Source organism: Zea mays, chromosome 2 (assembly GCF_902167145.1).
Source record: "Zea mays cultivar B73 chromosome 2, Zm-B73-REFERENCE-NAM-5.0, whole genome shotgun sequence".
Lineage (NCBI taxonomy): Eukaryota > Viridiplantae > Streptophyta > Magnoliopsida > Poales > Poaceae > Zea > Zea mays.
Window position 1 is genome coordinate 88,860,324 of NC_050097.1, and position 9,841 is coordinate 88,870,164.

Here is a 9,841-nt window from a genome sequence, read left to right on the forward strand (position 1 = left end):
GGTGCTTGCCTGGAATCCAACACTACGTTAGTGTTTGGTTAGATGATACTCGCTTGGCAGCATCTCCTATCTTGGCCCTTGTTCTGTCCGTCCATCTTTGAGTTTGTCTGTCGACAACATCGCCTTGTGGTCTATTCCATTCCACGTCATTTACTTTGCGTGATTAGAAACTAGCATACCTAAAATAGATGCATGATGCATATGTATGAATTTAACAGAAAATAGCACAAGACACTATAATGCCACACGGTAGTGAACTAAACACAAAGCAACAAGACACCGCAAACAACCACATGTAAGCACTAGCTATCTATATGTCATCGAGCACACTAATCCAACACCACTGGAAAATGACAAACACTATCATATAATTAACCAACGCAAACACGACATCATGAGTACAAGCATTTATCCCATTTGCTCGAGTCTCTCATTAGTTCTTCTATTATTATCTCTACTACTCTTAAGAACAGAGTGTAGGCGTCCACATGGTGCATGGTTCTGTCGTGCCCTCCTCCGTGCATGCCCCTGCCCCACCCCCGACCGTGATCCCACCGGCAAACCCGACCGTCATCCTCCTCCCCCGCCTCCCTTCCATCCTCGCCCGCCCCTTCAATACTTCTCCCGTGCCCCTTCCATCCCCATCCGTGCTCCACCATTCCACACACGCGCCCCTTCCATCCTCGTCCGTGCTCCTCCCACGACCTATGCGGCAGCGGATCCGAAGCACAACATCCACGACGAGGTCTTCTCTGTGCTGCACGAGGGTGGCCACCGCCGCCGACGCGGGCGGGGCCACCACCACGGTCGTGGCGCAGCACGCGTCGTCGCTAATCAACAGCCTCGGCAACTCTCGCGAGGGCAACCCTGACCGCGACGGCAGCCTGTCTATGCTCTTCTCCAAGAAGCTCCTAGCGCAGACCGGCTGGGCAACCGGTCCCGTGGTGGCGGTGGCTCGACGAGGCGGTCCCCTCCCTCGGGCGAGGATGGAAGGGAGGCGGGGTGCGTCTGCCGCCAATGAACGCGCTGCAGATCCTGCGGGAGACAGTGCGGGTGCTGCGCGGAGACCCGCACGCGTTCACATCCATCTTCCTGCTGCTCTGCCCGGTGTCCGGTTGCCTCCTCCTGTCCGCGGCCGCACTCTTTTGTGCTCTCGACTCCCCGCCATCAACGCCCGCCATCGAACCCATACGCGATATCAACACCGCCCGTCATGGAAGGTTCCCGAGGATCCCCCACCCTCCTCCCCCACTGCTGTCGCCTTCCCGCTCGCGGGTCGCTCACTCCACTCTGTGTCACCTTCTCCGGCGGACCTCGGCTCTCCGCTACTCCTCCCACGAAGCCCAAGGTATTCTTACCCACCTTTGCTTCATAATCTCCTGTGTTTTCGATTTTCTTCTACCTCTTCGTTGCTGGAGTACCGAACGCCTAGCGCTTAAACGACCAGTACAAATTTCGTGTTTTTTGTTGGTATTGAACTATCGATCATTTAAACTACTGCTAACAGCTGGGGACACTATTGGGTAGGAGGTCCTGCGCATGTTCCTTGAGGAGAGGCAACTGCACGGCGATTTCGTCACCAAGATCTCTGACATGGTCTGGAGGAGGAATGGCGACAATTGATGCGGTTGAGGCGACCACGGACCAAGACAGTGTTGTAGATGTTGTTTAGCCTGAAGACGTGAGTTCTGCTAATCATGATGTCTGTATTTTTGAATTTAATAATAACAAAGATTAACCGATCGAATTTGGGATGTCGGTGCGGGAAGATGTTGTGGACGAGGAAATGTTGAGACTAGCGGCAACCAGAGGTTGGGTGCCCGGTGACAGCAGCCCTCCTTTGAGCAAGAGGCTTTCAGCTAAGGTGTGACATCCTTGCTATTCACTGTCCACTGTTCAGGATAGTGAGGATGCTATTTGCAATAGTAGCTGATGGAGAAATGGAAATGATTTCAAATGATGACAGGATTGGCAGAATGAGAGCGACAAAAGGAAGGAGCGAAATATGAAGCAGTATGATTCCTTTCCAACGTTCTTTTTTCCCCATTTTATATGCATTGCTTAGAAGTGTAATTACATGTTCACCTACTAATACCCTCTTTTTTCTTGCAGCTCAAGGATGAATTGCTGCTCTTGACCACAGGGATTGGAGCAGCATGTAGTTTATACTGTCTCCTGGGTTTCTCCCCGTCGTCGTGCGATGTCGTGCATAGCTGCTCAGCCACCGCCCCCCTCCGCTGAGACAACCACTGTCTACCAACCCACACCGCTCCTTCCTGTCCCTTTCACCACCAAGGTTCCTCCATCCTCCACGATGGCTGACCAATTCCACCATTTCTACTCCGGATTCCATACTTCAAACCCACACCGCGCGCCCCACCAGCCGTCGCCGCCGGGAAACCCGCTACCTCCGCGCCGCCGCCGCCAAATCCCGCTGCGCCCCGCCTGCAAATCCCGTTGCGCCTGTCACCTCCGGCAAATTCGCCCTAGCCACCTCCGTGCCGTCACCGCCGCCAAATCCTGTTGTGCCCTGCCTGCAAATCCCGCTGCGCCCCAGCAAGCCTTGAGTACGCCTGGTGTGGAACTACTATGAATGTCACGACCCCTGGTGGAGTTGGAGGACCGACGGAGGATAAAGGAGAGGACAGCGAGGCCGGGTCCGAGGTCAGAGCGGCGCGGGAGCGAAGGAGACTGAGGTAAATGTTTAGACCGGCCAAGACTATAATACATTGGGCAGCAAGTTCAATTGCTTATAAACAATTATTCGAAGGGTACTGTATTAGTAAGGCAAAACAAATTGATTTGATTATTTTACTGATGGTAGCACCATTGGTGTGATGGCTCTACCATCTGAGTCAGCGTTCGAGTGGTTGTGGTTTCTAGATTTGGCTAAGCACTGATTTTGTTCAAACATCTGATTTGCCTTCAGGACTGGATGTGGGCTGCTTCTCCAGATAAGCTTGTTATTCAAGTGTAGCACCACCGGTTAATACTTTGGTCTGAAATTTGAGCTAAAGAGGCATTGCGTGTTTAAAATTTTAGCTAAATATGCATTGTTGTCTAAAACTGGGCTAAATATGCATTGACGTCTTAGATAACCTATCGCTGATGTCTAAGATGCATGCTTTTATTTTAATAAACACTTGATTGGGTAATTTGAGCTAAATATGCATTTATAGTTTAAGCTAATTAGGTTGTACACCACCAACACAAATGATTACACGCAAACAGACCTCAATGAGATTTTTTGCGAGAGCTTAGATTTTCTGTTAGAAAATTATGCAAACTGTAACATGTTTTCCTTTCCTTCGTCTTGTTCTTGTGCTGAAACTTGCCGCCTTGGATCACCCATCACTAATCCATATTGTGGATGTTTTTTATTAAGTGTGCACAAATTAACATCATGAATCTACCATTGGCCAAATTCTATTTATGCATTGTCAACTTCTATACAACCTTTAGACTGCAAACTGCATTTTCTTGAACATCCAACTTCTCATCCTTGTTATATAGGGCTAGAGAAACATAAAGCGAGGCTAATCTCTATTCCAAGGTTCTCTGAAAGTGGCGTTGCTGCAATGATATGTTCTTATATGATTGAGTACAAGTATAGCATAGTGTGCTGGTGAAAACCATTTTGCTTCCAGGGGCTTAAGGCCATGTTTCAATATTTTGTCCTGCTGGTTTACTTCCACCACACAATTGTTGAATCACATTGCTTATGCATTTGTGGACTATTTTGCATATATTTATTTCTGCATAAATGGCTGTAGAGGTGAATAATACCCTTATTTACCTTGTCCATTTATTAGTTTCCTCGTTTTTTAAATGATGTGTTCCCACTTTAAATATCTGCTGAACTTCACAATCTTCAGAATATTTGGTACTTTCAGTCCAGCTCTCAACCAGTTATTACCATCGACATTCTAAAACTGACTATGTATTCCAAATTATAGACTGTTTTTAGCTTTTCTTCATACCTATCTACTACCTTTGTTCTAAATTATAAAGACACTTTGGCTTTTCTATATCCATTTTTTTCGATACACTAAGATCTATGTGTAGATACATTTAGGATGAAGTGAGTATAAGGATTTGCTACTTATATTTTATAGCTTTGGCTACATTTTGGTTTGTTTAATTGCCTAATATACACTACCTGGTTTGTTTAATTTCCCATTATAATTTTAATTTCTAGGAAGGAATGCAAGTGCAATGTTGTCAGATTCTTTGCAATTATATCATCACAACAATCTAGAAGTGGCTGGTTTCAGACACTGCTTAATAGTTGTCTATATTGCTTTGGTCCCCTACTTAAATAAGTGGTATGTATCTGTTCTTATCTGACATAGACGTTTGACATTGAATCTGTATCATCAATTATCCGTGACGTGAAACCTAAGAGCAAACATGTGTCAGGTAATTATATCCGACAGAGGAGAACTTTCAAGAGTTCAAGAGATTCCTCAAGTACCTAAAGACGTGTTTGAGTGTTTGTTAAAATTTAAAGATGTCTTTAAATTTAAACATTCCGAGGGTATGAATTTTAAGATATATCAGGCACCATGTGCTGGATTTTATAAAATATCCTGGTTAGTTTTACTTGTGACCTTGTGAGTTGTAGATACCTTGCGATGTAAGTTACGTTTTCTACTAGATCTTATTGCTCTGCACTATTTCAAATTTTGTGGAGCGGTCCAGACATAACTTAGCTCTGCATGTAATAAATTACAAATCAATTTGAGAATACTGTATAGTGATGTTGTGATATTGGATTATTTAAATAAAAAAGATGTTCACTTGCACCACATGGATATATTGTGAGAAATCTTTGTTTTGTAGAATACTTGTTGGTGGTTCTACCCTGCGGAATAGCTGCTGCATATAAATACACCGGATTACTCAATAAACAACAACCAATTTTATGAAAAGGCAACAAATGCTTAGCATGGAGTGCATCCATTTTACTTTTTGTCGTCCTGACAAAGCAAAGCATGCACTAGCACTGGTCTGCCATCATTCAAGCATGTATCATAGTTTAAATATTTGATTTATGGTTCAGTTGTAGGTGAAAAGTGTGTTCCTTACCCTAATCATTAATAGTAACTCAACAGTAATGAAATGTAAAATGAGATTCTGTTTTCCCTACATCTTTAGCTTACTCGTGCTTTAAATAAGTTAGCAGAACTATCATAAAGATATGGCCATTTTGGTCCTCTTCCCATAGATAGCGTAGCTACTGACTACTCAAATTGTTGTAGTTGAATCTGATATATCTATTACAAAAATTAATCCTAGGACCTCGTCCATCCTCACGTGGCAGCACCAATCCCCCACTTCCATACTTCAAATTGCTTTATTTACCAGCAATATAAACTTCAAGGCTGTTAGTTGTATATAATTGATTTTTTTGTTGAATGACATTTGATTACTATGCCTTGTCAGGTGTCACTCTTGATTGATGTTTCAAACAAAAAAGATGTCATTCTTGGTTATGTAGTAGTGATCATGCAGCAGCATATAAAGCACATGTGTTCCAGGTGACTCTAACTTTAATTATTAGCTAACTATAACTTGGCTGCTGCAGCAAAGAAAGGGGACTGTCCTTAAGGCTCTATTCATGAGCACGATGCCAAAAAAGAGCCGGTCCAACTGTTGATGGCATCGCCTCTGATTTTTTTACGATTCAGACGCCCCGAATCGACGCACGATCTGCGCTCTCCAGGGAACAGTAAGTCAGTCTGACCACTCTCCCTTCGTTTCCCTCTCACCGCCCTAGCAGGGCACATGTCTCCGCCTCCCCTCTTCCAGTCTGCTTCCACCGCTCTTCTCCGGCGCCGAGGAGGTACTACATGGAGATTTTGGCTGAATATTTATTTAGCTGCCATGCTTTTCTGCCCCTTATTTTCATACGGGCTGTTGGGAAATCAGCGAGCTTCATTGTTCTCAAGCAATCAGCGCTCTCCTTTGGAATCTTAATAGTGGTGTTAGAGCTCAAGTGGCGATACATGCGAAATGTACTTGTACAGGACCTCGTCGATCATATGAATTGAAAGGAACCAAACATGTAGGAGATTTTGTCATTAAGGTCATTATAGTGGTGCCGCCAAGGCATTTCTGTGTTCTCTCGTTTTTAGGCTAAAAGGCATGACCTATAATGTTACGCCTTTCGCCGAGGCATTTCTATCTTATTGCTTTCAGATTGGAATCCAGGTGCTTCCAATTTGTTTGGTACTCGCACTCTTTGTTCTGTCCTCTTGTGTGACCTGGAATGCGTATATCATGTCCTTGCTCTCATGACTTCATCTTTCACTTCACATTTCAGCAAATGGAACCAGCGAAACATATAAAGGTCATGATAGGATTCTAGAAACAATCAACACAGTTGGACATGACGGTAATAACATTGACACTGCTGATTTTTGTTTATGTTACTTGAAAGTTTAAAGATCTCTTGTGTCATATAATTTATCCTATAGACATGAATCAACTAGACAATGTAAAACATTAAAGTCACTGTAAAACATAATGAGCATTATGTATCAGGTTTTGATCTGGAGTCCTGACCAATATGTCGCACATGTTTGAATTGAAGCTTGTATCCCTGATGTAGAACAGTGAACAGTTACCATTCACAAGCTATCACAACCTCTTAGCATCCTCAAAACATTGCCTTTTTCGTTTCATTTACAATATTTGTAGCTTGCTACCGTGCAAAACTATAATATGCAATAGCATGTTGTTGATCTTTTCTAAGGGATCAGAGTGCAATACCAAATCTAGAACTGTATGCCAAAAGAATGTGTTGTATGCTTATAGCTGTCTCACATTAAAATGTGTCCGTTTCTATTCAGCTTGAGATGATGTCTGATGTTATTGATGAAACACTTGACAAAGATGAGGCGGAGGAGGAAACAGAAGAGCTTACAAACCAGGTTAGCTAGCTCATGATCCTATAACTCAGTACCTCATGTGTTGCTAGCTCATCAGGATATAGGTTGACAGGTCTTGGTCTAGGCAGAGTTGTTTGCATGTTTTTGTGCATTACACATACTAGCCCTTGCATCTCCTATTTGTTTCTTTAATGGGAAGTGGACTGAAGTTATGTCTGATGATGCTCAGTGAAGTAAATCCAGTTCTTCTGCTATTTTGATTTGCTTTTACATGTGTTTCAGTTACAGCCCGCTACTACATTTGTCTGATGATGCTCAGACCAGATTGGGAGTAATTTTGCACACCTCACTACAAATTTAATATGCTGATGTCGTTCATATGATGTACTATTACTTTTGATATAAGCTTCATACCTGGTAATCAAATATAATATGTGATGTGTTTTGGGTCACACATTAATTAATTTTCTAGAAAAATGTAAAGTTTGAAGATTATTTTAGTTGGTTTGCAAATTCTTCAGCTCCTGCGTTTGACTATTGTCATCTCAATTTATTTTAGTCGACATTTGTTTACTGGAGACTAGAGTTCAGTTGCTCTATGTGGTATTGGCCATATACACAATTTATTTGACTTTTTGTTATGCCTTTTGTCTAGGGACTTCTGCATCATCAGGCAGGAGTGGACTGTCGTCCACATCCAGTCCGCCTTCCATGCATTCCTGGTAGGCTTACCCGCCGCCTTTGTTTTTTTTTGTTCTCTCACCGGTTCTTGTCAGTGGATGTGTGAATGCTTGGAGGGCGTTGAGGGCACTGCGGGGCATTGTGCGGATGCAGGCGCTGGTGCGCGGCTGCCGCGTGCGCAAGCAGCTCGCAATCATGCAAAAGTGCATGAACACGCTCCTCAAGGTACAGGAGCACGGACGAGACCGTTGCTTCTAGATCTCCATGGACGTCTGCCACTTGCAAGACATCCTTGACGACCGAAGCGACCATGCTAATCCTGTCAAGGAAGCGGAGGTATAAACAACAAGCCCTTCAAAACTTGCTTAGGACAGCGACAATGCATCCCTGCGATGTTTTATGTCAAGCCTGACATCTGAACAAAATTTTAGTTAGCTGCAGAGTGTTTTGTAGGGCAATTGATCTTCACAATTGTTTAGTTTTAAACATCTAAATTATAGCTGCATCTTGTTCCTTAATGGTTAGCTGCTTTCTTCTCACAAAGCTCATATTAGTTGTCAAGGGTTTTCCAAAATCCTTTGTTGTTTATGGTATGAAGTTAAACCGTGAACTTGGTTGTTCTGGTCCCTCCAGTAGAATCCAGGAATAAACTTGGCTGCTATTGGATCAACAAACTTTCTTTCATTCTCATTAGATTTTGATATACATTCCTTGCAATGGTTATTGAATGCTACTAACTATTCTCTATGGTGATAGTAGATTAAGGAAAGCATGTGCCTAGATGTTACTTTATTGTTAATATATATTTTGTAGAATTAAATTGATCCAATCTTTAACGTTGTTGTGTGAAGAATTGTGCTTCTAAATTTTAAACATGTGTTTCTCTGTAGTCTCTCCTTGGTCTGGGCTGAGAGTATAGTCTATAATAAGCCTTATTCGTGTTTTATGTAATGTTGATTTTGTACTAAATGAAACATCATTGATAGGTGCAACCTGTATGGAAATCACCCGGCCTCAGAAAGGCCAACAGAAATCACATGCTTCTTTACCTCTGGTGTCCGTGCTACTGGCCCAAGCCGAGGGCAGTCTTGGCTCCAAAACCAAGTGGGAAAGAAACCTTCACCTCAAATGGTTCTCATGGCCCCTAGGTATGAATTGAACCAGCCTTCGAATGAAAGTTATTCGGTTTTCAGTCAGCTGTTTGGTTGCAGTCTCAATGCATTTTTCTATTTCCGTTTGGTTGTGTAGAATTGAGGCATGTTGAGGTGTACGTCCAAATGCATATGCTGGAAAGGTAGTATATTAGCTGCAACTGTTTGTCAGCAGAACCAACTGGTGGAGACGATCTAGAGCCCCGAGTTGTGGTTGCTTTAGGCGATTCATCTAAACCCGACCTGTCCCATGTAATAGAAAGCTCTGCTATAGAAAATATACGTGTAGCCTTTTGTCTCACAGGTATCGTTCGTGCGCATTCTATCAGGCGACGCGTCCGTTGTATTATGCTCGTGCTTTGTCGCTCCTCCACTAACGGTGTCAATCGGGTTACTCCAACATCATTTTTCACCAAATGTGAGCATGTTAAGAACTCTATTATATCTCATCCTTGCAGCCCTCACCCAATTAAGCAATTTTGATGAGCAAGACAATGTCCCAAACACAATCGTGGGAGCAGCGCACGGACATGTACATGAGCCCCTTTATACTTATGGTTGGTGTAGTGGTAAAATAGCTAGATTAAAATAATAAAGTTTATGTATAGCTATGGATTTTGAAACATTTTCTCATAACAGTGTAACACATTTATACATAACTTGTTGTGTTAATATATTTCCGTTGCAACGCACGGGCACTCACCTAGTAACGAGTTAAGTACACATGCATTCACTATGACTTCTGCACGTCATATAGATAGACTTAGTCTAAAATGGAATAGTCGTTCAATTGTGTTCCTAGAATCATTTGCAATATCCTACTGCATGCACACATCGACGAGAATATAACATGAAGAAGTGATAGTATCTCCCACAAACAATTGTTTTACTATCCTAAGACATTGGTGATTTAGTAATTTTCATGGTTAGTAGCACAAGCAGTAGAGAGTAATAATATATCACCGACTTTGTTTCTTCGACCATATAATCATACTTGTTAAACTAATGTTGATTGAAGCTAAAACTACTTAATAGACTTTAATCAAGTTAAATTGCTAACCCAGTGAGACATGCACCAAAAGCTGGAAATTCTAACCAGACATCAAGAATCATACA

At 42.7% G+C, this 9,841-nt stretch overlaps 1 long non-coding RNA gene across 1 annotated transcript; it reads left to right on the forward strand.

Moving 5' to 3' along the window:
• Nucleotides 1-490: 490 nt before the first annotated feature.
• On the forward strand, nucleotides 491-9,280 carry LOC111590828 (uncharacterized). The gene is made up of 9 exons (XR_002749952.2): nucleotides 491-1,348; nucleotides 1,508-1,681; nucleotides 1,770-1,864; nucleotides 1,967-2,013; nucleotides 2,113-2,696; nucleotides 2,930-5,731; nucleotides 6,855-6,935; nucleotides 7,549-7,910; nucleotides 8,561-9,280. It is a non-coding gene; the product is annotated as an uncharacterized lncRNA (long non-coding RNA).
• Nucleotides 9,281-9,841: the final 561 nt, after the last annotated feature.